This window comes from Geospiza fortis, unplaced genomic scaffold, assembly GCF_000277835.1.
Source record: "Geospiza fortis unplaced genomic scaffold, GeoFor_1.0 scaffold112, whole genome shotgun sequence".
Lineage (NCBI taxonomy): Eukaryota > Metazoa > Chordata > Aves > Passeriformes > Thraupidae > Geospiza > Geospiza fortis.
In genome coordinates, this window is record NW_005054298.1 from 27,702,853 (window position 1) to 27,728,883 (window position 26,031).

Consider the following 26,031-nt stretch of genomic DNA (forward strand, 5'->3'; position numbering starts at 1 on the left):
TCTTCAATAATACTGCATAAATTTCTTTTCCTGTGGGTTTCTAAGTACCTACCCTTTTCATTCTTTTTAATTGACCTTCAGTGAATTATCCAAACGAAAGAATTGTCCTCAATTTCTTGAGATTTCTCGTGTTGGTTTCCGTGGCTGAGGACTGTAGCACATAATTTATGACTCCAGTTTTAAAATAATCAAAGAAAACTCACTGTTTTCATTTTTGTCTCTTTAAAATTTTGTATTGGTTTTAACAGTTCCAATCCATCTCTAAGCTTGTAGAAATTGTTTCTAAAGCAAACTTGTTTGCCTCGAAGCTTCTCTCAGTTCTTTTAACTTTAATTCACACAATTTATTTACCTTGACCTAATGTACCTGTCATTTCTGCAAGGTTCTGCTCTTGATGCTTCAAAGAATGGACTCTGTAGTAAATATGTAAGAAAATAACTGGGTTTGGAGTTTCAGTTTTTGCTAAATATGTAAAGTTGAAATCTGTTTCTGCTTAGGCACTGCATTTTCACTAGCACAATGCAATGCAGTGATTTCTCTCTGACTGGTGCATACTGGCCTGCACATAAATTTAATTCACATTGTGATGTTGAGGCTTGTAGTCTGAAAGCTGAGCTTTCTGTCATCACAGATATATTGTATTAAAAAGAAGAGGCCAAATTATGTCCTCATTCACATTTAGGAGATCCATGAGATGTCAGATGACTTGGAGTATGTAACTTGTAAAAGAACTGATGGTTAATGGAAGACAAAATATAAATTAAAAATTGCTTTTCCATTCTTAATGGAGCTACCAGACATAGAGGAAATTGTGTTTCAAAAAATACCTTTGGTAGAGCCACCTACCATTAATGTTCAAGGATCCCCCCTCCCAAAGAAGATGGGGAAAAAAAAGTTAAAGCCCTGCCACAATCAGGTTGGTGTGCAAGACTCCTCTGTCCTGCCAAGCTTTCCCCAGTAAGTGGAGCAGAAGAATGACCCTGCAGGGTGCTCAGGGCTGCAGACAGGGAACAGACCACAGAATAAGGCAGAGACTGGAGATTGTCCCTCTTGGAAGGACTGCACAGCATGTGTAGTGGGCTGTAAGAGCAGCTGCATTCAACAGCCATAAGGGACAAGAGATTGATAACGCAATGGTGAAAGGGATTGCAAAAGGGTGCACACTTTTAACATCACTGTCATTATGAGTGGAAATTATTGCTGTTATCTTCTGAGCAGTGACTTAAGAGCTATTTTCCATCCATAAGCTCCAATCTCAGAGCATTTGCAATATAAAACACCTTATGTGACAAATATAGGTAAATATATGGTATATATGGTAAATACAGTATATATGGTAAATAACCACTTTGCTGTTGCCTGTGGTATTTGAAAATCCTAATATACTGAATTCAAAATAGGCTGTTTGAATGTAAGCAGTCTAATCCATATTTCTCGTGTAGAGCATTGTGTAGGATTTTCTTTTCAGACAAAAATTTTCAAGCATTGGATGCATACCTTTATGTTACTTTGTACTTTCTTTATATTGTGTGGTTTGAAATCCACATGGGTCTTGCAGGTTTTGGGTTTTTTGTTTTGTTTTCTGTGCAAAGTGTATAGCTAAGAGACAAATATGGGTGTTCCTATGGTTAAGGAAAACAGGCTGTTTTTGCTAAGTACAGGTCTGCTGTTGGAAATAACTAGAAGGAAGCTATGTGCCCTCAGCGTTATCCTCTTTTCTATTGCTGTTGTGAAGTCGCATCAAAGAGTGACCTTTATACTTTTATCTGATGTGCATTTGGGAAAAAGCCATTTCATGCTGCTGCAAAGTAGGGAAGCTCCTGATCCTGAGAGATGCACAAAGGGAAATGCTTGAGCTTCCTCTTGAGCCCCATCCATCCCCCACTGCTTTCCAGTTGATGTTGTTGCCACTCAAAAACAAAGCCCTGCAGTGCTGGGGCTCAGCTTTTGATGCACTGCTTTCTGTGAATGTGCTCAATAAATGGCTGGGCTGGAGCAAACACCTCACAGAGCCCCAGCGCTGCTCCAGCAGGGCTCCAGAGAAACTTTCCCCACCCCAAAAATAGGAGTGAAAGCCATGTTAGTGGTACGCTCGGAGAGAATCCCTCAGTGGAAAATGCCATTAATGAGCAGCAACCCCAAGGGTGAGGGCTGCGTTCAGAGCTGTTCCCATCCTCTGCTGTTTGCCAGGAGAATTTAGTCTGGGTCAAGGAGATTAGCTAAAAACCCCACTTCTGTTCAGGGCTGTGCCACGGCATTCTGAGTCACTGCAAGGCAGCAGGCTCTGTGCTGTCTGACTCTGCTCATGATAGGTGTTGCAAGGCCTACACACATTTTCTCTCACCTCTAGGATATGAAGAGACACAGACCTTTTATTGGCCATCTGGCAGGGAGAATAACTTCCTTCATGTCTGCATAAATGGGGGTTTATTTTAGTTTTGTCTCTGAAGTTATGAGCATGGTAATGCCTTTTCTTTATTTTTTTGTCTGATTCTGAATGAAAGTCCATCTTCTTGTCTTCAGAAGGTATTTTATTTTAAAATTTTAACTTAAATTCTGCCATTCCTTCCTTTGAAGTCTTTATGCTCTTGAGCAGCTCAGACCTTTCTTGTTTAGCCTTTTTCCATCTGGTAGATTTTTATAATTCACTGAAGATTTTTATAGCTGTTTGATGAATTTAGTGCATTCTCCAACTTATGTGGCAGAACACATTCCTCAGAATGTACCTTTTGAAGTGTTCCATATGATCCAGTTTAGCATCTCTGTCTTCCTTTACTCACATCTTTTCCTTTAAGCTAGCCATGGATTTTATTATCCACACACATTTATAAAGGTCTTTTTCTCCAGCTCTGCGCTCTTTTTCCTTTCTGTGGAAGTTCTGAGATGGGCTAAAATGAGAGCTCCTTGTTGAATTAACGTTTTTCACATACAGTTTAGCCAAAATTATTGTCATGCTAGTTAAAACCTCATGTAGGAAATGTCTTTTTAGAGTGAAACATGATCAAAAGGCCGTGCTGCAGGCAAGGAGCTGCTCCTGTAGTTCCTACCCTGGACTTATTTGTAGATTTAGAAGATGATGAAAATGGCAACTATCTAACTGAACAGCAGGCAGTTTCCTTTCTGTTTGGGTATGGGCTTGCTGAACAATGAGACCCACCTCTGAAACACACAGTAATGGCAGTTTCCCTCCATCCTTGAAGCAATAAAGCTTTTAATAAAGTGAAACAAGCATCTACGGATGGTAATTTTTTTCTTGCCATTAAAGTATTTAGGGCCTTGTATTAATAACTTTCCATTTCTCATGCTATTTCATGCACTGACACCCAGGTGCACTCTATTTCCTTCCCTGAAAGCTGTCTCAAAGGTGTAGTCATAGCTGTCATTTCAGATATAAATTTTCTCTGTAGAGAGACACAGGACTTTCCTGCCTTGCTTCAAAATTTCCCAGCAGGGAGAGGCTTTCTTGTAGCAGCCATGAGCTGTTATTCAACAGCAAGGGGATTTCTGAGTGTGGCACCCTGCTGAATAAAGGTGTTTCTGTGCTCAGCACACTTGTCATCAATCATTTTCACAATCTACAGATTATTTTTTTTTATACCCTGCTTCTTCTTGCTACTTGAGCAAAGCTGTCTTTAGCAGAAAGAAAATGACTGGATCCTGCTCTTTGTGCCTTGCCAGAAACTTTTACTATACTGTGACTAACAAGAATAAAACCAAACAGAAAGTTACAAAATCTACCCACAGAATGCCCAGCAATTCCTGAGGATATAAATGAGCCACACCTGAGGATATAAATTACTTTCTTCTTTTCTCCTAGCTCTTTTTCAACTGTAATTTGACAGCTATACCCACTGATTAAGGTAGGACAGTTATTAAAGTTATGAACTATATCATGGACTATGAAATAAAACTAAAAGCATTGCTCAGGCACAGCAGTCTAGAGAAAATGAACCACATGCAGTTCTCTGTATTGGCAGAATACAGGTACAGAAATGTTGAATCTAAAGCCCACTGAAGGGATGATTGGAGTGACCCTGAAGTTTGAGACTCTTTCAGTTTCACCTAATTCTCTATGTTGGTGATACATTCAGCTTCTGCACACCTTTAACTGTCCATTTTTGTTCTTTTCTAAATATACTACATAACTCATTCCACCCAAATCTACTGCACTTTTTTTTCCACCGAGTAGCAGAACATATTTAGCTCCATTTTCAGGAGTCTTTCATTTAAATCTTTACAGTTTTATTTATGTCCTTCAGCCATCAACGGCATATTGGAGGATGACATTCTGCCCTGTATGCAGCTGATAGTTTCAAAGACAATTTTGTTTTTTCTAATGCTCAAAATATCTTCAATTCATTCAGGTTGTTATTGACCTGTGCTGCTAGATGAGATGCAGATCCTTACCTTGCTGCTTTCAACTAAGAAAAAAAAACCCTGCATGCCTTTCATTATATTATTCTTGTTTGAATGCCCAGTCTGTTTTCAGATAAACCACCCTATTGGAGTACTTTTTATTTTTGTGATTTGCTTTTATATCAGCCTTAAGAAAACTGGAGATATTTTCAGTATCAAAGCAGCTCTTCCTTCAGTGCCTTTCCTTGGATGTGGGACTCACTTTCTGTGCTGTAAAACAAGCAGGTAGAGTCCTGTCAGTCTGCAGGCAAATGAGACACAGCAGTGACTCCCAGATGATCAGGCAGTTGTCCCACACACTGCAGGCTTTACTGTTAATTTAGCAATTAAACAAATTGTTCATGTTATCTGCCCTAACTTGAGAGGCATATCAAATCAATATGTTCTCTTCTGTTAAATACACGTTCACTGAAAACAGCCCAGTTTCATATGACACATTTCTACTACTTAGATCTTGTATTTTTGGATATTATTGAATGGATTCATTGCACCTAATTACTTAAATATCCTGTTGAACTGTTACAAAGTCTGTTTATTCCTGCACCCAACAGAACCAGTGAGTTACTTCAATTTACCAGTTAAGAGTTGTACAGGAAAGATTAATATAAAGTTATTTGTTTATTCCTCTTAATATGAAAGCAGGAAGCAATGTCAAATATGAACAGGTGGTATTTTCTAGTAAACATGTAGAAATAAATTCTCATTTATTTCAGAAATAATTTTCCTGCGCAGAGACGAGTGAACATTTCAGGGCTTGGCCATGGTGTAGCTGTGGCAGCCTATGACTTACAGAAACAGCAGAGCTTCTATATGACATCTCTTTCAAGCATATCTGTGTCTAATATCTGTGTTTCTATATGATAAACATTCCTCAAAAAGGAAGTAACCGAGAATTTAATTTCAGAATTTATAAGCCTAATTAAAACCACAAATCCCAGAAGAGTATGTAGCTGCTCTAGTCTCTGACTTTGCCTTGGAAATGAGTTGCAGCGGGCTTCTTTTTATTACTACCATATCAAAAATATAATTCAAAAAAATAGAAAAGCCCAACAACCCCAACTCAGGTTAAGAATTTCATAATGCTAGAAATAGGTTTGGTGACCCAGAAAGAGATTTTGGCTTGCTACAATTAATTTTGCCCCAAGAATTAGGAGTTAGATTCAAAGATTTTTCCTTCTGGAAGATAGAAATGTGAATATAATTTTTTGTGTTTGTATTTTCATTTGTAGGTAATTTACATGTTTTTAAGCCTGTCATGGACCCAGCTGCCTTGGTGACCACGCTGTTAATATTTGCAGCTCAGTGGTGCATTTTCTCCTACTTTACAACAGGATCTTTTTTACTCTCATGTCAGCACCAGGAGCTCTGTGCAGTTGTCTGGTTAGCCTCAAAAATCTGGGGAATCCTTCCTTCCTTTATATTCAAATCTGTCCATCCTGTAAGTAGTGACCATCTGAGGTAACTCACACGTGCACTTGACAGGAACTGTGAAGTACACCCCCTGTTTCTGTGCCTTGGTTTCTGCAAATTTAAGCTATTTTCTTTAAAAGTGTTATCAATCACCAAAATCTTTTGTTATACTTTGCTTTGGAGACTAACTGCTAGCTGTTATACCATCAGACAGACTAAATTTTAGAACCCTTGAAATAATAGATTAACTTAGTACATACTATTTCTTTTTAAATGAGAGCAAAAAAAATTAGAAGCACAACAAGTACCTGATTTCTGTCAACTTTGTCTGTTTGAAGTTATCTACATATAAAGAGAATTTCCTTGATTGCCAATCTGTAAAAAAAGCATTATGTGGCTCAGTTGGGTGAAATCTAATAACGAAGTAGTCCTGCTTAAAGGAGTTCTTGTGTTATGACAGCTGGGAAAAAGAGAAAACCAACCACTGATGAAGAAAATGAATTTATTGATTACTCAGTAGGGCAACAGGGAGAATATGTTTAAAATCAGACGACAGCAAGCAGTACAGGCTGCTAAACCAGACATGTTTTTATATCGCTCATTCAAAGGCCTAGAGAGATGCACTCAATGTTTGTTCTCCTGATTTTATTTCTATCTGGAAGCATTCTCCAAATCAATTATTGATGGGGTTTTTTCACGTTTTCATAACTTCTTATAAACCGCCAATATTATCTTAATTATAAACAACCTGGTTTTAACACTCAGTAAAAAGAGACACAATAGATGCACAACTGTCATTGGAAAGAGAAACAGAGGCAAGATTTCTACACTGGACCTCTCTGTGCTCTACTTTATAAACCCAATAAACGAAATAGGTTCTTCCTGCTCAAGAAGAGCTTGAAGTCTAATGCTAATAGCAATAAGATTGTCTTCCCTTCGGACATATCGTGTATGTGTTGTTTTGGTTTGGTTTTTTTTTTCCAGTGTGAAGGGCCAGCTCTCCTGAAGTCTGTAACTCCTTTGGAAATAGGCTGATGAATAATTTATTTGGAGCAATTCCTCTGTATTGCCTTTTTATTTCCTTGTATTGTGAAAAACTGTAGCTGGGTAAGACAAATTGAAAGCATTTGGATTGGCTGTTAAGTCCAGCTACTTGCCATTTGAGGGGCTGCGATGTAGAAGCTGAATATTCTTGTTTTGACTCCAGGAAAGACTATAGACCAATTTTTTTTTTTTTTTTTTTTTTTTTTTGACTATTCATACAGAGGACATTTTTTGTGCCAGAAGACCAGCATTTTTCCTTATTTCTACCAGATGTTAGTTCTGTTCCTCTTGCCTTGATAAGTTGCACGAAAATAATTTTTAAAGAACTGGTGGTTAAAGGGTATAAAGTATTTTAATAATCTGAAATCTGAGGAGGTAGTTTGATAGTGTACTAGTGCAAAGTTGCATAGCTTGTCCCATAGACCTCAGCATATTTCAAAGGCAACAAATACATTCATTGATGCAATAAATGAATCTGCTTCTAGAGGCATGGAGAGCACAGCATGTTGCTGTTAAGGATATTCATTCTGTTGTTCTATCTTTGGCAATTCTTTTAAGAACAGGCAGTTTCTTTAGTACTAGAATTAATACACTTGGACTCCAAGAGATAAAATATCTTACTGGAATTCTCATGCTCAGTGCTGGCTTCTGTGGATCATTTGTCCTTTTGTGTCTTTGAAGTAGTATGTTAATTATGGTAGCAAAAGAATATGGAGGTTTAAAATTGACTAACCCAGAGATATAGCATGCAGAAATTATATCTTCTTTGTAATAACTTACTTTTGAATAAAATTCATCATAGTGGGTGTTACAAGATGCCTTCAAATCTTGTATTTGAGAGATGATAATTGCTTGTGGCGCAGGTGAAAAAAAAATTAAAAAGAAAGAAATCCTCTTCCAGAGCTAAATTGGTGAGCTGGAAACAGATAAGAAAAGAAGAGAGAAATGAAAGCACAAAGTTATTGAATGAGTAGCTAAACTTTAAAAAAATTAAACTAAAAGAAGCTCTGCATATCAAAAGCATAAGAATATTTATGAAAGCAAAATGCTGCCCTAGGCCAGTGGCCAAGCATGGTGCCGAGGCAGACAGACCAGAGAGGTGATGGCTTCAAATGGTTTCTTCAGGAAGAGGGGAAAAGTGAAATTCCTAATCACTCTGTATGCTTTAAATGAAATTTGGCTTATGGAGCAGATGGAAGCTGTGTCTGTAAAATACAAAAAGGAGAAAGTGTGGAGAGTCTGGAGTAGAAACAATTATCCCACTGGGAGAAAGATAAGTGTGTGCATAGTCATTAGATGTCACTTCCACAGAGAACTCTCATCTGTTACCTCTGGGTAGAACGAGCATCCATGTAGACAGCTGATAAGATTTATTTCACTTTCTATTTCAACAAATAGGGGAGAAAGTTATATTTTCTTTCTATCTGAAGTATTGCATTAGATTCTTAACATTTGTTTTCTTTGTTGATTCTGATGCATGGTTCAAATTGCAAGAGGTTGTGAATGCTCCTGTTTGAGATCCAGCTTATCAAAACCATCAGTCAGAGGAGTTGTTTCTCAAGGGAGTTAGTTAAACAGGCCTCTGTCATCTTACTCCTAAGACTACACAGTAGGGCATAAAAAGTTTTCCATGTGAGCTTCTCATTGCATTTCACTTTCATTGAGCATTAAGTGGCATCTTCTGCTTGCAGCTTGGCGGAGGCTGTGTGCTGGAAAGGGCTGTTTCACTCTGGGTGTTTAAGGGGCACCTTCAAGTTATAAAAGTGCTTTGTTCCAAAGAAGGTGTGCATAATTCATTTTGTAATTCAGGTGATTGGCTTTAACTACTGGTACTTATCAGTGTTCATTTTATTAAACAATTGAGTTACATATGCAAACTTGTCATATTGCTAATTCAGTATTGGTTTTGCACTTCCTGCAGACAAATCTCTTCTGTACTAACACCAGCATACCCTTTGGGTATCTTCTGCTCATCTCCTGTCATTAAAATTAAAACAACAAACTCCTTTTCAAAAGGTATTACCTTTTGGCAGTGTGGTGAAGAAGAGGTTAATTATTTAGGTTGGGTGAGATAGTGTGATTGACAGGTGAGGTGAGCTTCCTAAAGGGACACCTGAGCCCACCTGGAACAGGCTGCTTGGCTGAAACTGCAGGCTGGAATTAAAAACTCCAGAACAAAACACGCTTTTCCTCTCAACAGTAATTAACCCTGAGCTGTGCAGTGTCCCAGGGGTGTGATTATCTCAGAAAAACTGTTTCCCCAGTTACGTCTTGTTGCATAAATAATCATCTCTTTGATGCAAAGGATAACTCTGGGAATGACGTAAGTTAAACATGTTCTCTAGCAGTCTGACTTGCAAGGGAATAAACAATTTGTTGCTGTTCAGAGTTCTTAAACCACTTCCTCTGGTTTCTAGGAAGCTTTAAGCATTCTAGCCATACAAAAATAATCTAAATTTCTTGAATAGAAAATCTGGTCTCTTTCATAGTTTTATTGTTTCTTATGGTTTTTTTTTCCCTTCCCCGCCCCACCCCCAAATCCATGCAGTCAAAACACTAGTTATTACTGCCAACACATAGCTCCAAAGCTTTACCTCAGTTATCATTTTACTGGAAGAAAGTATTGTCCTGAATATGTTAGAGCCAAACATGTCAAAAACATCAGTTCTGTCAGTATGGTTCGGAAATAAGGTACGTTCCTTGGGTAGAAATCACCTTGGTGTAGGGAGAGGATATAGAAGGTGAGTCCATCCATCAGGACAGTGCTCCAAGGAGCCACTGAGCAGCAGTCTGTGGCTGCATGTCCCTGTTAGGCACTGATCAGCTGCCTTGGTCACTCAGAATTCTACTGCTGCCACAGTGTACAAGCTGCAAAATGCAAAGGGTCCCACTTGTTTCAAGCTGTTTTATGTCGTGGCTCAATTTTGTTGTTTCCAAACCAGCTCGTTTAAGGCAGGATTGAGGCCTCACTGACTGCAGTGCCCTGTTTACTGTGGTGGAGACTATCCCTTAAAGAAATCCAAGAGCTGACTAAGCCTCTTGCTGCCCCACCTCACAGAGATAAATTTCGGCTGTTAGGAACTTGGAGAGAAATGGCTCCAGTAGGTCAATTTTAGGCCTAGGGATCAGAAGTTAATGGTGGTGAGAAGAAATTTAGAAGTAAAAGGATGTAGCCTTTAAATAATCTGTACTTTGTAATTTTATAAATTAATATTAATCCTTAAATTAATTGCTGAGATGTTTGAGCTCATAATGAAATCATGTCCCTCCTATTGAGTGTCTCATCGCCTCTCTGACTCCCTTAGTTGCAATTCTTGTTTACGATTTCAAGTGTCTCTCTTCTGGGTTTCCAGGACAGTTTAAATCCCAAATGAAAACTTGCTACAAATGTCACAATATCTCATAGTCTCTGAGCTGTAGAGGTTTTGGTGAAAAGTGGAAGGCACCATGGGCTGCCTTCCCATGTACTGCAGTTACATTCAGGAGCGTTTCCACAGGAGCTGCCCTCTGGTCTTCAGGACAGTTCTGTCCCAAAACACAGTGGCCAACATGAATTATGCTAAGAGAAGCCAGCCTTTGCTATTTCTCACTTGCTGTATTCTCTAAATGCCCTTTCTTCTTAGACCCCCATAACTGAGATATTCTGTCTGTGATTTAATAGTAAAATCAAAGCTGGTGCATCCTAGTAACATAAATAGCACTTAAAGAGACCTTGAAATAAGCTATTCACAGAAATGTAAATCAGCAGCTTATTCTTAAGAAAATAAGGCATTTTGGGGAGAAAACTAAAAGGCTTCAAGATAAATGGTTGACAGTGACAGCTTTCTCTGTGTGTATTTTATCCAGTGAAATCTTGTGAACAATGTACTGATATTAGGAGAGTTAAAATATGGCATAAATTTTAATTTAATATCTATCCTTGTGATACTACTGAGACCCATTCACATTTGTGATGCTGCAGCATTCATAGTTTTGCAGCTCACAGACAACACTACTAGTAGTATAATGTTATTGGGTATTCCACTGTTGGATTTGATCATCTTAAAGGTCTTTTCCAACCAAAGTTGTTCTGTGATTGTTTGTTTTTCAAGTAATAGCATAAATAAGCTTTTTGCAGTATCCCTGTTGACTTAAAAATAATGTTTTGACTTGATTATAAATTGGGGGGGGCGGGGGCAGGAATGTTTTTGGAAAGAAAAGTTGTGGCCTGATTTGAATTGAAAAATTAAAATTAAAACGAAGTCTTACACTGCTGTCTATGTTGTGTAGGCAGACCTGTTCTAACTAGCAGGTGATAAGGGTCAGAGAGTGACCCTTCTCAAGGCTGAAAATAAGAGGGCGGATTAGAAACAGCCCAAAGGACCAGGAGGTCTCTAAACTTATGAAATAAGTCAACAGGAGGCTAGCAAATCACCCAGGCTGAATAATGATGACAGACATGCTGAGATTTTGCAGAAGATCTAGCTTAAGGAAGAGCTGAGTGGTTGTGGTAGGACAGCTGGAGTTCCAGTGTCCCCAGGGACAGTGGAAGGAGTTTGGATGGATGGTGGTGCTTTGGAGAAGTCCAGTTCAACAACAATGACTAAAAGACACTGGAAGGAGTCTTGGAAAACTCTGCCTAGTGCAGAGGTGGGAGAAGCAGAGAGTAGGGATGCTGAGTGTTTGCAGAGAGTCACGAGAGTGTTCAGCAGTGGCGGGGGAGGCAGATGGGGAGGCTGGAAGAGCAGATGGTGGCGGTGAGAGAGAGCAGAGCGAGTTCCAAGTCTGAAACTGCAGCCTCACACAACACATCATCGGATGTTCTGGCTTCTTCCCTTTTTTCTTCATGTTCAATAAATGAAAAATTCGACTCCTCCACTCCCCTGGGAAGGAGAGCATCCCCTACACTGTAAGGATGCAGTGTGCAAAGTGCTGGGGCTGTGTTCAGCTGGTTGGGAATCACATGTGGCCTTCCCACGCACTGCTTGAGAGTGAGCTGGAAGAGAGAACTCCAGTCAGGAGAGCTGTGATCAGGTGTACAAAACAGAAAGGACATTTCCAATGCTGTCTCCAAAATGTCCAAAAAAAAGTCATCAAATCCAGGCCTGGAAGTCTAAAGGGGGAAGAAAGCTGATGAGGCCTTTCTACATATAAGCCTATATATTTTCAGTCCCAGAGTTCTTTATACATTGACAAAGTATTTTTCATTCAGCTTTAGAAATCAGCAGTGGTATTTCAAAGACACATTGAAAGGTCTTAGAGTAATAATGCTCTTTACCCTAAATTCCTCCTTCTCATGACTGAAAGTAGATGTGATGTGTTTTGGGGGAAATACTTGACATCCAGTTTTGGCCCGACCAACAGCCCACCATGTGTGCAAAGTGCTCTCCTCTCCATATGAGATGCCAGCAAACCTCATGGTTTCTGTTGCTTCTCCCACAATGCCCTGAGACCCATATGCCTCATTGCAGTGGCTAAAAAAATGCATGCATTATTCCTTCATGTTTTTGGAATAATTCACAAGTGTGTTTAAAGGATCATCAGTAATACCAGTAAATAGCAAAAGGCGTTCTTGGAGGAGTTACATTTTTCAGCACAAATTCACTGAAAATTCTAGCATCACTTTCTACTTTATAGGAGAGATATATTGTGACTATAAAAATTTCTGATAATCCACCTTTTGACTTTTGAGAAATGGGATTTAAGCTACTCAGTCTTCTTTTACCAATGTCACTAATATTTGCCAAAGTGTGTAGGACATCCATTACAGAAGATGGAAGATATTGTCATGTATTTGAAGTCATTATTTTTATCTTTGTTTGATAGAAATATATCTGTTTCTAAGCAAGCTGAATTCATAAAAATGGGAGAGGGTCTATTGTGTTGTTCATAAATATATTGTAATCAAGCACGGTCTGCTTTTGGAGAAAACATCTCTTCCTCCCAAATGAGTCATTTGATTTCAAACTATCTGTCTTAAATATTTGCATCAAGGATCACATGCACAATATTAGCACGAGAGGAGTCCCTGTTTTGGCAAATACACCAGCTCTTTATTTCAGGGAGCTGTTCTGCACGTGTGCATCTTTTTGCAGCCTTTTGCCTACAGTTTTCTCTGTGGTGCCTCCTTAGAATTCTCTGTTCTGCAGTCTGTGTCAGCCTCCACAGTCTGTACAGACCTAGTTTATTATGAGGAGTTGCTATTGGTGCTCACAAGGATGGTGTTTTCCTGGTGCCAGTGGCAGAGTTACTATTTCAGGTGTGTGCAGCCTAATCTGTAAAACAATGCAGTTGCTAAAATTAAAACCTTTGACGTGGAAGACGCTGGGGTATGAAGTGAAAGGGTTTGGAAAAGGGAGTAAAATCAACAACAAGTGAGGAAAGTTATTCTGACAGCAAGGCATTTCATATGTCAGCAAACCAGAAGGAGAGGAAGGTGTAGCTGTGAGAAGCCAAGGGACCAGCAGGGTACCACATTTGGTGTGTGAGATGACAGGGTTTAGCACTAGGGGTGGTGAGAAAAACGGTTGGACTTGGAGATACTGAACAGGAAGAATTGTCTGAATTTGCTAACAGCTTGTATGTTATGACAGAAATAAACTGTTGTAATCTTTTCCTTTTTTTTTTTCCCTACTATTGGAGTGGGCACATGTACATTTCATATGGTGTTTGCTGTCAATTTCATCTTCTCAGCTAGCACCTTAGGATGTAAGCAATGATTTCTTCCCCATTTCAAATCCTCATAGCTTAAATATCCTGCTTTTATTCTTGCCTTACAGAGAAGAGTGAAAAAAGGCAAGCTAAACCTCAGTTCTTTGTTTCAAATTCTTCATGTGAATATGTGGAAAGCTACAGAAAGGGGGAGGCAATGGAAGGTAATCATTTATGGGGAAGAAATGCGACAATGTGAGCACACCTAGATATCTTTCTGGCAAGCAGGCAACCTGACAAACAGATGCATCACACAAACTGTACAAACATTAATAATGCAGCTCTTTCTAGTTCTAAATGAGTCTGTGGGCTGGGGGTGTTTTGTTTTGGTTTTTGGGGATGTTTTGGTGTGTGTTTGTTTGGTTTGGGTTTTGGTTTGTTTGGGATTTTGTGGTGGGTTTTTTTCTGTCCTTTTAGGAAGAATAAACAAAATCTCAGATTTTTATATTAATTTATTTATCTTAGTTTGATTTACCTCTTAGAAATCTATTTGACTGACTTGTTTAGGAGACTGGTTCAGAAATGACTAATTCTTTCAAAAGAGCTGTTTATCTCATCCTTATGAGGTACAATTACTCAAGTGTACGACAGGGGTTTCTATCAGAAGGTGCCTAACAAAAAGCACTTTCCAAAAATGTCAAGGAAGGATTAGGAGTGTCAATTTCCATTTCTTGAAAAGTTAAAGGTGGGGGGGTGTTATTCTCTTGTTTAGGAAAACCTGCAACAGCCCTCCTTTGTATGTAAGAAAAATGATGAGGTAATTTGTAAATAGCCAGTAATTTAAGCAGGCTGTAAGGCAGTTACCAAATATTATCACATGCTTCTTCTGCACATTTGAAGATGTGGTTCCTGCCTTTAGTAATTTCTTACCTTAATTCTGTTTCTTATATGTTTGGCATTATTTTTAGAAGTATGGCTATTAGAATTTGAACCATTCTAGCAATTTGTTGTAGCAATGTCAATAGCAGGGAAATATCTCCTTATATCTAGATAATCACTTGACCATTGTTGGGTGCTGCTGTCCATGTGAGGCTGTTGTGGATGAAAATTGGCACAAACACTCCAGCAGTTCTTTGGCAAATCCTCATTGGTGCTTGTCTGTGGTAGTGGGGAATTAGGATAAATTGACATACTTGAAGAATAATTAGCTGTCTAGCTGAAGTAGTGGCATTAAAAAAAAAAGTTAAACCAGTTCCATCTCTGTTGTTACAGGCTGTCGTAATAATCCATAACGTTTTTCAACATGTGCCACTTGAATTTGACCTTGCATAAATATTAGAGCAATTAAAATTTTACACACACACAAAAATATTGAATCTGCATTTATACTAAGTACATTTAATAGAGGAGAAAATTAGGTTTCATTTGATGTCTGATAGTGAAATATTTATCAGAGCATACAACAGCCTTTAAAGATAGACAAATAAGCTTCCAGTTGTCAAAAATGGGGGGAAAATGACAGAAAGCCTAATTTTCCATCTAGTGTAAGTGCAATATACTTAAAGGTTTTTAAATTTTATTTTCTTTCCTTATGATTAAGGTGACTTCTGTATAAGTTTGCATTGTTTTCAAGGAAGGAAAATTTAAGGTTAAGGTAATAGCTGTTCATGAGTAAGAATTACATCTGAAGAACCCGGTTTCATTACTGAAGGAAATCACTCTCTGAAGTTATACAAACTTCTATAAGCCCTGTTCTCTCAGCTCCAGGGTCACATGATACTTAGCACTGCCTATAGTTACAAAATTAGGAAAAAAATCAGCTTTCCAGCCTTGTTTAGCCCAAAGATGAGGAGGGTTCCCTGCTGCTTGGAAAGTTTGGGTTTCACTGTGATCCTAAGGACTCTGAGAACAGGCTCCTCTCAAACTTCTCTCCTTGCCTGCTGTGACCTGGTTGATGTCTGGCACAGCAAGGCACAGTGTCACAACAATAGCATATGCTAGAAAATATCTACAATGTACTGTACAAAGTCAGGCATTTTGTGCTTGCTCATTTGGTTTCTCTTTGAGCAGCATATGCCATTTAGAAAAATCAAGGGCTGTGAAATTCAGGGTCCCTGCTTGGACAAGTTTAATTCACTGTTTCGAAGAACTGTAATCTGGTAGAAGCTGACTTTTTTCGTGAGCATATCCTGTGGGTGGCAGAGATCAGAAATGAATTTTCCTACCACATTCTCAAGACAACAGACCTGGTACTTGGTTTATCTCTGTTCCCAAACTCACAGTTTGGTGCCGTGAGTGCTGTCATCTGCACGAGGTGGATGTCCTTCCCTTGGCAGCTGTGCAGCCTGTCCTGTGCCTGTCACCCCTGAGCCTCTCTCCCAGCTGCCATGGCCCTGTGTCTCCTGTGGTGAGTCCTCTTTCCTGTCCCCATTGCTGGGACTCTTGTGGCAGGAACCCCAAGCCCTGACACTGGTGGCTCCTTGGGGAGTGAGTGCCTGGCAGCAATGGCCAGCCAGTCCCTCCTGCTCCTTCCCCTGCCCCCTCAGCTGTCCCTGAGATCTTCCTCTAGGGCAAGGGGCAATGTGCATGCACAGAGGTTCACAGCCCCCAAATCCTGCTCCAGTCCCACCAACAGCTTCCTCAGCAGAATCAACCAGAGAGGGGGTTGAGCAGGTCCCACGGAACCCCTGTGGTTACTGTGGCTGTTTGAAAATTAACCCATCAGTTTACGCACCTGATGGAGGCTTTCTGGTGTTTGTTTTAAATCCGGAAGCTGATTTCCAGCTTTTTAAGGAAGGAGAATTAGTGAAATAAGTGAAAAGGCAGTATTTAGACAGAACGTTATATTTTGGGAGACCTTGGACATGTCACTTGGGAGAAGGCACTGAATTGCAGCTCTGAAAACTTTCATTCAGCCATTGCCTGACAGGGAAGTGTCAGGGCTTTTACAGGTAGTGGATATTGATACAGCTTCTCAGATTTAGAAATTTAATATATTTGTAGTGTATATATCTGCTTGAGCCTAGATCTTCCCCTGCCTGTATACCTTGGCAAACACTCTTTGTATAAAGCTGTCAGGTCCTGAGAGATTTGATCTGATGACTTTCAAAGGCACGATAGAATGGCCTGGTTTGAGCACTGTGTTGTACAGCTGGGACAAAGCTGGAAGCACAGATCCCCAGCTTCTGCCTTTGCTTTTCACATGAAACACTCACAGAATGACATTGAATAAAAAAACGAGACCCTCCCAGACATGAGACTAAACCTTGAATTACAGATTTGTGTTTGCCCTTATGCCCCCTTTCACTGGTCAAAATGTTTTCTCTACAATGAAGTCCCTTCACTGGGGTGATGGAAATCAGTGCCTTCTTTTTCCCAGCTGCAGGTTATGATCTCTGAGTTCAGTTAGTTGCTTGTGCAGAAAACCTGTAGTTGCAGAAGAGGCGAGGGTTTGGCTCCCAGGCATCATGTTCTGAGGGGAGCATAATCAATCACCTCATTCTTGAAAACAGGAGTGGAGCAGCAGCTGTGAGTAACCACTTCCTCCAGGTGTTCAGTTTCTCCCAAGGAAGTCCATCAGACTCCCTGGAGCAGCCATGGCATTAGCCACTGTCTGGCCAAGGAAGGTGCTGGGTTTCAATTTGTCTCTCCACAGGAGCTCCCTGCCAGCAGTGCTGATCTGAAATGCCAGCAGTCCCCTATTCTGGCATACCCCAGTGTCCCAGGATGCTCTTTGTGGTTAGGCTTGACCAGAGCTGGGATGACACAGATGGGCCACAAAGGAAATTACTCAGTTGCTGAGCAGTGCAGCTTCCTCTGTGCTTCCACCCATCATTTCTCCCATCTGCAGCATGGTATTATCTGTCTTCTCATGGTGTTTATCTAGATTGTTCATATTAGACTGTGAGTTTTTCAGGATCAGGGCTTTATTATGTATATATACAGCTTCTATAGAGAGCCTCTGGGTGTTTCTGTATTATGTGTGAAAATAAATATAAGAAAGCAAAAAACTTAGTCTTCCCAGACTTGTGAATATTTGTAAATTATGAAATAGCAAAGTTACCATAGAGTTGTTAATTTGTTATGTATTCAACAAGGTCAAAAGTGATCTGCAGCCTCGTGCTTTTCCATATTAAGTAGGTTACACAAGAACTACTATGCAAAATAGAGATGTTTTTGCTAATTCCCTTATAAGGTAGTTCTGTAGATAAAAAAAAAGTACCTTCCAGTTTGAAGTTTCCAGTTTGAGAGGTCTCTTTATGATCCTTGATTTTGTAGTAATAAAACCCGAGAGCTGCTTTCCATCCTTTCATTTACACGTTTTTATCACGCTCAGCATGACTCCTATATACTGGACCATAGCCACAGTTAGAACTCCTGTGGGGAGGATAAGTGCCCATTTTCCTAATGAAAATAATGTCTTTTCTGGCTTCCAGAAAATTCATCTCCCAGCAACTACACCATTTCCTATTAGCTGGGTAACAGCTTATGCTTTTTCAGCTGAATTTGTAAGGTTTCTGGAAAAATGGGAAGACCCAAACTAATTCAGCTGTGCTCAAAAGCTAATATTCTCTATGGCTTCTTAGCTGCATCTTCCTCATAAACACTTCCATGAAGTAATGAGCAAATTATGAGGTGTCAGTATTTGATTTCTTTCAGCACTGAGCAGCGTTTGAGATGTGGCTTGGGAAGTGTGAGGGGTTTGGAAATAGTATGAAGACATGTTACATCTGTTCACTGAATGGAGCAGAACACAGCCCTGAAGTGTCAGGGAGGGAAGCATATCTGCCTCTGAGCTCTGGAAGGCGCCCAGAGACAGGTCTGAAAGAGCTACACTCTTTTCCTGGAGGCTATAACATCTCCTGGTTGAAGAGGCTTCTAAATATTCCGAAAGTCATGTAAAGAGAGTAGCTTGTTAAAAGGCAGAATAAGATCAGTCATAGCCCAGGAAGAGCCAGGAGGTTGTGGTAGAAGGCATTGCACAGGACTAATACGAGGGCTTTTATAGTTACTGGGGTGCCATGAGGTATGCAATTGCAATCTAACATTCAATATGATGCTTCAAACAAGAAAAAAAGAAGTGGTATTATGCTTTGGGAAGGTCACAATAAGTCGAATGTTATCTCTGAAAGAGCAGAGTCTCAGATATTGGATAAAATAAGATGTCCTAATGCATGCCAGTACATAGGCACTGGGAACTGCCCAGAAAACACTGAGCAAACTACAAGCAGATAGCTTTGACTCCAGACTCTGGCTTGCCAGCTGCTCTTGTTTTGTATGTAAGGTGAAATATGTAGAACTTGCTTTAGGCACAGCTATCACATTTTTCTTTTTCCTTAAGGTGCTCTCACATCTGCTTTTACTGTTTAAATCTTCTGGCATGCAGAGGGTGGTGAGTGAGCCAAACTGTGTGTCTGGTCTGGTCTTTGCATCAGACTCCCCACCCCATGCTATGGCTGGATTCTACCAAATGCAGCCCAGAAGAGTTGCAGAAGAGTTGTATTATGCACTAAAGGTTACATCTCTCTTGTAATATTAGAGCAATAGTCAGCACAAGCATCTCAAAAAAAAAAAAAAAAGAATCTAGTTAAGGTATAGCACTTCAACATATAATGAACTTACAGATGAAAAAGTGATGGAAGTATGACATACTCTTAACGGAGTACTTTTGATGGAAGTATATTTTTTACCATTTCCACCAGAAACAAGAAATGTGGGTGATTACTTTGTCCTATGAAATTTCATTTCTGTGATAAGTTGACAAATTTGTTTAAGATACGCTAATAATTATTGATTCTTTCACATACTGTATTTTTCCAGGGCTACAAGCTCACTTCATTGCAATGTGCTTTCATTGCAAATTCAGCAATTCCTATTCACAAGTTTTTGCTTTGTTTTTTTATTTAAACTGAGTGTGTTGGCATTATTTAAACTGAGTGTGTTGGCGGTTTTAATTTTTTTAATGTTCTTCAATATGTAGATGAGTCTGAATATGCTCAGGTGATCAGGTGAAAATTATTCTTTTGTTTCTGTGTGTATATGCAGAATAGCATGAGTGACTTAACTGGCCGTTTTACTGTGTCTGTGAAACGTATGTGTACATTCCCAAATACTCTACTGTGGGGGGAATCTCTTATTTAAAAGCCAGTACAAAAAGGTGCTGAAGAAAATAGTCTAAAGCCACAGGAATAGCTCAGCCAAGTAATTCCATATCTGTTGGCTCAGCTGTCATTTGAGAGGAGTGCACATGGACTTCACAGGGAAGGAGCATAGTCGGGATCCCTCCTGTGTGGGCTGCCATGAAAATGAAAGTTCAGCGCCACTTTGTTCCAAGCCAGTTTCATCCTTTCCATTGTAACAGCTGAGTGTGGCGTGTTTTCCAAAACCTGCTGGACAGATCAGAGCCAGCAGACATCAGGCTGGCTTCTGTTTTTGTCGTTCCCAAGGAGTTTTAGCTGTGCTTGTTAAAATTCCCGGTGTCCCTCAGATGTCTGGTGTGGAGTGACAAGGTGTTAGTGGAGAGAGCTCCATGAAAGGCTCTAACAACAGGTACCAGGGAGGACCATGGATCCTGCTGCCACTTGTGTGCTCTGAGAGGTGGTTGTCCTGTTTCTTGGTCATATTGTCTGCTATTCCATGGTTTATTTCTAATGGAAGCCACTTAGCCTTTCCTAATCAGCCAGGGACCAAAGGTTGCCCTCCTCACACATTTATGTGGATATAGAGTTGCCATACAGAAAGGTAGGATTTAGTGGACAGCCATGAGTACATCAAACACTGAAGCTTTATCTATACAGTTTTATAGATATAATACTGAAGCTTTATATATGTATTTGTATATATATACCACTAAGGCTTTATATATATTTATAATATCAACATTTCCTTTTTAATTTCTGTATTAAGTAAAAAATGGGACTTCATTTTTTCACTTCTAAATTCATTGGGTTGTAAACGAATTAAGCTTTCCTAATATTCTTATTAGATGCACGTGCATTAATCTCTTTTAATTTTTAAGTGATGCTGACCCTAGCAAGTGTAAAAATGATGCCTATAAATACTATGAAACTGTTAAAATTCAACAGTACTTCAGTTTTCACTAAAAACTACACACACTTCTGTCTTTGCATTTGTATATTGAATGTTCAAAGAGCCAATTCAAAATTTTATCCTGATAAATATTTTCAAGGGACAGAAACACATTGGGAAAATAACAAACATATGTTAGCACTTAAAACAACCAGTTCAGCAGTGTTTTCTTGTGTGTGTTTTGGGGCCTATGTAGACTATTGCAATGTTAATTTTAGAAACTCTAGCCCAGCAACAGACACTTAGGAGCAGAATGATGTACTGCAAGCAGCAAGGATTTTAACTGCAGACTATAGCTTTATTTTCTTATTTATAGCTCCCTTCACTTTGTTGTGTTTTATGAAACATGTGTCTCTGAGAGTGTGCTGGCTCTGTGATTTCCTGACCAATGGATTCGTCTTCAGATTACATCCAGTTGGTTATCTTCAAGTACTGAGTTTATAAACAGAAAAATCATAAAACATGGACTTTAAATTTAAAATGCCATGCAAATATTATTAGAAGTAATTATAATTTTATTTAACTCTAGCTGTGTTGGCTTTGGTTTTACTTCTTAATAAAATGTACAGTTGTTTTAGGAGTAAGCTCAATGTCAACACAAAGAAACACAAACATTTAAGTTGTTATCTTACAGAGGCATGACAAAACTAAAGATTTAATGTCACTACAGGTTTTAATAGGCAAAATCTGATAGCATTAGTTGTTTGCTGAGGTTGGAGATTAGATGGACAGATTCACAACAGGTATTGGATGTTGTAGCTCTACTGGTTTGCCAAAATGTGAACCAAAGCTCTGTTTTTCATAGTATTTGACTCAATAACAACATTGTATAGGGACAGGCTCAGCTCCTGATACAGTTTTTTCTCTACTCTGTTGTTTCACAAACCAAACTATTCTTAATTATAAAAGAAATATTTTGTATTAACAAAAGAAAACAAAAAACCTCCATACAACCAATACATTTTTGCAGGAAATTATTTTTGTTATGGAATCAAATAAAAATGTTTGGGAGATTCTTACACTCAATCCTTAATTTTCCAAAGTCTGAAAAAAACCCCAACAAACCTTTGACCTTTTAAAAAGAAAACACTGATTTTAGAGATATGATATTCTGATGTTAAAAATAGTATTTTGCCTAATCGTTATCTGTAGCAAAACAAAAAATCAACAACATAATGACTGAAATAAATGAGACCTTTATTATTAACTACCACTTGTTTTGATTGAATTTATAATTTCTATTTAAATTAATTTCATTAAATTCTTCCAAGATTTCATTTTTTTTTTCATATTGTTTGGAGTCAAAAGTGCCCTAGTAAGACAAAAACATCCCTATACACCCCTATTTTCTCTATTGACTTCAAGATCACATCCCATCAGAAAGCCAAACCCACAGGAGAAATTATGGGCATACGTGGAATTCAAACTTCAATGTATGTCAACCCCAGGATGCAGTGTTTAGTGCAAAATGAGATTAAGGGATTGAAAACTATTTCTAGGAGGCTTTTTTATTTCTGTATTGATTCTTTAGGCAGAAACTCTTTCCATTTACATTCTTTTTTATTTAGACTAATAATAGAGGTAAGAGCGAGGAGATATGGCTTTCCTTTCTACTCTGCTTTATATCGAACCTCTTTTACCTTCCTGCTTAATTTCCTTCCCAGTGTCCTTAACTCTTTATTACTTTTAATGCCATTATTATGAATCACTCTTTTCATGTTCAGTGTGCTCAGTCATTTTAATACAGATATAATTGTATGGTGCAAAATGTAAATCCCCATAATATGCCAGAAGACAAATGTGTCAAAGTCCCTTTGTCATACTGACAGGTTATAAAACCAGACTGGCTCATTTTAATCATGTTTAAATTTTAATGACATAAGCAAAACTCAGACTAAAATCGCTATCTCTTTGTTATTATTTCAGATCACTGCCACAAACGAGAAACGTTTATCACTTATTCATTGATTGTATCATTCAGAGCAATCTCCATCCTAACATCTGTTCTGGAGAACGTGTTCTAAATCATGAAAGACTTTTCAGAGGTGATAGCCCTGTTTGGTGGCTGGTTGCCATCCTTTCTTACAGCACCTTTGCCTTTTCATCTTCATCTTTTCTCAGGCAAATTCCCGTCCCTAAATGTGTCCATTATATCCAGGTCCAGTGAAATGCTTCATTTTTGGGTTGGTCTTTCTTACCTGTCTATCTTGGCAGTCGAGTCTTGCCTTTCAGGACTTGCAGCCACTGGATAATGAGTTTATGAGCTAATAAGGCTCATCAGGGCATCTGTACTGGGGCAGGGTGTGCGTGGCGGGGAACGAAATACGATAAAGAAAACAAACAAGCAAACAAAACAACAACAACAGAAAATCAGTAAGATGCTGAACCTATAGACCGATAAGCTAAAAGACAAGGATTCAGCGGGGGGAGTTTTCTAGGGTTTGGGGCATGTGAAGAATGTTCCACATTTGTCTGATCCTTGCAAGCAGCTCTGTCAAGCATGGCCCCCATTTTCAGGCGTTGTTTTATCTGTGTACTCTGTTCAGTAGAAAAACATTTTATGCAACGTCTGCTTCTCCTTCCTTTGAGTTTTCCTTGTAGCTAGGCTTAGCAGCTCAAGCAGTACACACCTCCAAACCCCAGTAATCCTAAAACTATCCCAATAGGCGGACCATGTTCTGTAATTGTAAATTCTTGTAAGCCCTTTCCACATCCTGCATTTGGGATTTCCCATCAGGACAGTTAATTAACTCCAAGTCTCCTGGAGCTGCTCCTTACACCTGGTGCTGTCTGCCTCGAGGAGCAGGGATGTTCTCTGTCGACCTCACAAGCACTGTGTAGCGAGTGCAGGATTTCTGCCTACAGAAAACTCTGCAGTACAAAGCTGACAACAGGGCAGAAAATTATGGGTTTAACTTTGAGCCCAGGTAAGAAGATTGAGATCTCTGGCTTAATTAAATAAGAAAGGGATGGTAGTAGCTTTTCATGGCTGTCATTATCTTTTGACCTCATGGCAGGACCCTAGAGGCCAGGCTTGTACCCTGACCTTTGTCATATTCTCATTTTTCTGAGTCACTACTGCATTTATATCACCAGCCAGTCAAATAATCAGGGTGGCTCAAATGAAAAAGGAGAATAACTCTCCAAGGTTGTGTGCAGACATTACCATTAAACAGCTTCAACATTTTCATCAAAGGTTTCTTTCTTTATTAAGCAGTGCTTTGCAATCAAAATGTCCTTCCTGAAATCAGAGGTTGTTTTCTAGAACAAGAAGTAATAGTCTTAGATAAAATAAGGATAAAAGAAATGTATGTCAAACTGTCTGTAGCATCAGAGAGAGTGACTGTCATCACTTTTTTGAAAGGTGTGGTTGACAGGAAATAGGAAGAAAAATACATACTTTTGCCTTTCTTCTTTAGTAACTATTTTGTTTTGACAGATATATGCATCTGACTTCTTGCTGATCATTGGGATATGCAGTGAAATTCATGTCTTGCTCATTTTTTCTTCAGAGGGAGGATTCTACCCTCACATAGATTTTATAAATCACAAATCACTAATTGAAAGCATCAAAGACAAGTTGGGTTAAAATTGCCAAGAGACAAAACGGGTTTAACATGTTAATGGAAGGATAAATCTTCTAAACAATAAGAAGATATGTAATATTTTTTGAATGAAATTAGGTGGAAAGCAAGCAACAAAAAGACAATTTTATGCCCTGCTTATAGGCATCACTGGCCTAGTGACCAAAAATAGGTCACTATTTTACTTTGGTTTTGAATGAATTATAAATATAAGACTGTGTCTTCAGCAACAGTAAACTGTTCATGAAGGAGAATGTCATTCCTTAGAGCTTTTTATTTCTAAATCAGAACTCAATTCTAACATTAAATGGCAGCTTGGTCTTTGCCCCAGATTGGAAGTTTATAAATTTGTCTCTTGCTTTGTGAGGGAGCTGCGATTTAATGTGGAAGGAGATGGGGAAAAGAATGGATGAGCTGTCGTTTTCAGCATATCTAAAGGGGGCTGAAATCTCTGTGAGATGTGTTTATGCAGCATATGCCTATCACATATACTCACAGTGATGCTTACTTATCAAGACAGTGAGTCAGATTTACCACTAGGAAAACATCTTTGCACATCTCTGCATGAAGTGACAGCACATTTGACACATTAAAAAGGTATTCTTAAAACATAGATGGTTCTAATTAGCTTCTAAGATGTGTTGTTAATGTGTGAGATTCACAATCTACTTGCATTTGCAAGATTTGAATCTGCAAAATGGAAGGAAACTACGGGAGAAAAACCAGCTGCATTAAGATTCCATGCTGTTGCAGTTTAGTGGTTTCTTAGAAGATTAGAGTTTAAGCATAGGTGGGTGCAAGAGAAAACCATATCTCTGGGGGAATGTAGCACTGAAGAGACTTTGAGAAGAGTACAGTCATAGTTCTCATGGGAGTTACCTCTTGCTGCAGCTCAAAAGGTATAGAGGTAATGGCTTTGCCTTCCTGCTCATTCTGCTGTCCAGGTCAGGCTGGTGCTGTCCCTCTTTGAGAAGAGACATCACAGATCTCCTACCTTGGAGGTGGAGCCAAGCAAATAGAAGAGAATAGAAAATGTTCATCAGTGGGTGCAGTGCAATACATCCTGGTGTTGAGTCCTGATATTATTGAGTCACCTTCTGTCATTTATGCAAATGAAATCCATCCTGGCCAAAGATGTAAATCTAGTTGCAGATCATTTGTATAAAATTTGCAAATGTTTGAACCTTTGCTTTATTAGAATTGGAAGTTGTCTTTGCTGCTGCATGGTGCACAGTATTTTCTGCAAGGTTAGCAAAGCTGTGAGAGTAAGAACTGAACCCTGCTACGTGAGGACTTGTTGGGAAGATTGTGAGGTTAAGGGCACACATGTGAAGAATATTGTTTTGTAGGAAAGTCAATCTGTCAGAGCCTTTGAAAATTAGTAGTTTGGGTTTGATTAGGATTTTAGATAATGGGCACGTGGATCTTCTGATTTGAGTTAATGATTTTATAAATATCCGTGGGTTACAGTACACATTTCCCTCTGCTTGTTATGGATTAGTGTATCTATATCCAAAGCCAGGAACTGCAAATATTAAATGCAGTAGGTAACATTACTGTATCCTTGGGGTGTAAACTGGAATCAACTTCACTGCAGCAGAGAGTAGAGTTTAAAAATATGGATCAATGCTCTGTTTTCAATCAGACATGTTTTCAAAAATGTATTTGATCTTGACAAATGTAGGCAGTGTGAATCACTCTTATGTGTGTAAATGTATACATGTGTGTATATTTTTACCATTTGTCCCTTTCTTCCTTCTTCCCAAGGCATATTGTCTGCCAATTTTAAGAGCTCCAAAAACATAGCTTGACACAGAATTGCTTGCAGCACACAACAAAGACAAACTGTATTGATCCA